This window comes from Grammomys surdaster, unplaced genomic scaffold (assembly GCF_004785775.1).
Source record: "Grammomys surdaster isolate TR1022 unplaced genomic scaffold, NIH_TR_1.0 126109, whole genome shotgun sequence".
Classification (NCBI taxonomy): domain Eukaryota; kingdom Metazoa; phylum Chordata; class Mammalia; order Rodentia; family Muridae; genus Grammomys; species Grammomys surdaster.
Genome location: NW_021620917.1, coordinates 4,528,024 through 4,531,929, shown reverse-complemented (window position 1 = coordinate 4,531,929; position 3,906 = coordinate 4,528,024).

Sequence of the window (3,906 nt, the reverse complement as noted above, 5' to 3'; positions counted from 1 at the left end):
GCCGCCCCGCCCGCCGCTCCCTGAGGCTGCGTCCGCCGCCGCCGCCCCGAGGCCCTCACTCTCCCGGCCGGCTGAGGGGCGGAGGGGATGGCGCGGAGGGCGGGGCGGCGCCGCGCAGAAACTCTTTTATTGGTTGAGAAGTCGTCTATCTTGTAGAGCGCGCCTTTTTATTGGACAAGCGTGCTTTGGAGGAGGCGGGCATTCCTGTGGTCCTTGGGGCGGAGCCGGCGCCGAAAGAGGCGGGATCTTTGCGGTGAGGGAGCTTCTCATTGGACTTCCGAGCGAGCTTCTTTCTTTCAGAATGAAAGGGAGGTGGGTCCCTCGGGAGGAGGAGCTTCAGCCCTCCGCGGCCAATTAAAAGTGCTCTGAGCGTTTGTCACTCAAAGTAACTACGCTTCGGATTGGAAGTTGTGGAAAATGGGGCGTGGCCTAAAGTGCCAGGTGTACAGAGTGACTTTCTGCCTTGATTCCCAGGTTGGTCCGGCTGTGAGCCTAAGACGTGGCTGCTAAGTTGGGAAACAGCGATGAGGTCCTCCTGTTCTTAAGTTTAGCGAGAAAGCTCAGCCGTTTTTCCTTCCAAAAACATTGGAGCAGGGTGGGTCATCATTTTCAAACAAAAACTGCTTTGAGGGTTACATGGGCTCCAAATAAAGAGAAAACAAACAAACAAACGAACGAACGAGTTGTATGGGCCTCCCTAGGCACTTTCTAAAAATGTGATTAAGGGGAGATGGTGCGGTGGGAAAGGACGATTGCTGTGAAAGCGTGAGCACGTGAGTTCAAATTCCCAGTTGTGCTGTAACTGTAGCTTTGGAGAAGCCAAGATAAGACCAGTTCCAGTAACTTGCTGGGCAGCTATCCTAGTCCCAGTGATAAGCGTAAGAGAAGAAGAGAAGAAGAAGCTTCTCTTCAGTGAGAGAAGCTGTGTGAAACGTTACAGAGGGGAGGCAGTAGAGCGACCTCTTGACCTTTGCATGTATGTGTACTGGCACACACCACACACACACACACACACACACACATCCATGTTTGTCATAATCACTCACAGGAAGTTTGATGTGGCATAGTGGTCTGAAGGGTGTTGGTGCTACATGAAAAATCATTACAGAAGCAAGAGAATTGAGATGAGTTTGAAGCCAGCCAGTGCTACATAGTAACTCTCTCGTCATCTTGGCTTCAGAGACTGCTGCCAGAGGAGGTCAGGCTTGTGTGATATATTCTCAGTATTGGGAGAGCTCGAGACAAGAACGAATATGGAATTTGAGGCCAGCCTGGACTAAAGCCTGACTCTGTCTCAAAAAAAATTTTTTTTTCAGTCAGTGTACCTGCTCCAGATCCCACTTTCTATTACAAACAGAAGACAACCTTTGGTGTTGGCTCTTGCCTTCCAGCTTGTGTGAGGCAGGGTTTCTTATTGTTTGCCGTTACACATGCTGGGGTAGCTGGCTCAGAAACTGAATGCAGCCCATCTCGGCTTCCCATCTTGCTTGGAGTATAGATGCTTGCTACTACATCTGGCTATGTGTGGATTCTAGGCATCTAAACACAGGTCCTCATTCCTTTGAAGCAAATGCCTTACCCACAGAGCTATCTGTCCAGCCCAAGGTTTATTTTTTTTAAGTGGGGTCTCATGTATCTCAGGCTGGTCAAATTGTAGCCAAGGATGACTTTGAACTCTTGATCTTCTGCCTTTGCTTTCTAAATGCTAGGATTATAGGTGTGTGCTGTGACATCTAAGAATATGTTTCTACGACAGAAAATAGGGGAATCTAAACACATGGACTAGAGTTCATACCTTAGTCAGTTTTTAAAAACTAAATTAATTCACAGTTTTCAGCAAATGCTCCAGACATTTACAAATAACTGTATAAATAGCTTGATGCCGGTGTTTATAGAATCATTAACTATTTTAAAGGACCACTTAGCTTTTTTTTTAGTGACACATTGTGGTGTTTTATGGGAGAAATTATATACTGTTGATAGTATCTAATTTGGGACTTTGACGAGGGTTCTGGCCGTATCCTTCACATTTGCTAAAAGGCTAAAGTGCTTGAAATAAACACATGTATCCATGCAGTCCATAATAGTCTCTTCATTAGCCCTGGCATTTATATGGCATGCTGTAATTTCTAAAGTGCTTTACATACATTATCTGATGTCATCTGTTCTCTCCACAGTGCTGGGAGACAAGCAAGTACAGGGCGGCTGTAATAAAACAATCCGACGGCTGGACAGATGGCTCAGTAAAGGGCCTGCAGAGCAAGCGTGAAGCCCTGAGTTCAGATCCCCAGAACCTAAGCAAAATGTCAGGGCGGGGGAGAGAGAGAGAGAGAGAGAGAGAGAGAGAGAGAGAGATCTGAATCCATGAGTTTCAGGTTCTCGGGTGCCTAATTTGCTTTTCTGTAGCCATGATAAGCACCACGAGCAAAAGCAGCTTGGAGAGGAAAGGGTTTATTTCAGCTTACAGGTTATAGTTTACCACCACTGGAAGCCAAGGCAGAGACTCAAGGCAAGAGCTTGATGCAGAGGCTGTGGAATGGAATACTACTGCTCAGTGGCTTGCTTCCCTGGCTCCTGCTCATAGACCCAGGACCACCTGCCCAGGGCCCTCCTATACTACATTAGTAATCAGAAGATTCCCAGAGGCCAATCTGATTCCTCCTCCGCCTCCAAATCTGTCAAATGACAACTGAAACTAACCATAACGGACCCTGTATCAAAAAGAAAGAAAGTGAAATGATTGAAGTTGATCTCAGACCTCCACATACCCACATACGAATGTGTGTGTGCATACACACTACAGGTACATATTCTCACACACACTCAAACATACCATACTCCCGGCCCCACCCCATCCCTGCAAAGAATGCTGAGTTCCAAGCACTGCCAGTGAGTATTAGGTGTAAGTATGGTTAGTTAATAGCAGAACTTGACCAGGAAGCCTGGCCTACTGCCTGCTTCATATATTCTGTGGGTTCAGGGCACGAATGAGAGTTTAGAAGCTTTGCCTTACCTAGGGATGTGTGACTTGAAACGAGTCGTTTAACACTTCTGAAACATGGTTTTCTTATCTGTAAGTCAATCAGATGGATTGACTTACAAATGACTTACAAATTGACTTTACAAAAATGGAGCCTTGGGGTTGAGAGATGGTTCGGTAATAAAGAAAACTGGCTGTTTCCCCCTCTGGTCCCAGCTTCTGTTCTCAGCACCCAGACGGCAGCTTGCAGCTCTGTAACTCCAGGTTTATGGGCTCTGATGCTCTATTTTGGCCTCAGGTGGCACCAGGCATGCCCATGGCTCACAGGCATACATGTAGGCAAAACACCTGTATGCATGAAAATAAAACAATAAAGAAAGAATATGTACTGCTGTTGCAGAGAATCTGAATTCAGCTTGTAGCAGTCACATTGGGTAGTCCAACACTGCCCGTTACTCCAGATCCAAAGGACCCCCTTCGGCTTCTGTGGACACACACACATGTATACATACACATATATACACATACACACATGTACACACACATGTATACATACACATATATACACATACACATATAAATATATGTACACACAGAGACATATATACATATGCACTAAATAAAAATAACCTAAGAAATGGACTTTGATAAATTTTGAACAAGTTTGCATAGAGAAAGGCTTGGCTGGGTGTTGGGGTCGTCCAACGTATAAAGAGTGCTTGCTGTACAAGCATTAGGACCTGATTTTGGATTTTGGTGCCCATGTCAGTTCAAAAAGCCACAGGTGGCAGCACGAACCTGTAACCTTAGCACTTCCAAGGTAGAGGCTGGAGGATTAGTGGGTGGTGACAGTGGTAATGATAATGGCTTTTGTGATGATGGTGATGGTGACAGTGGTGATGGTGCCTGGTGATGGTGACAGTGGT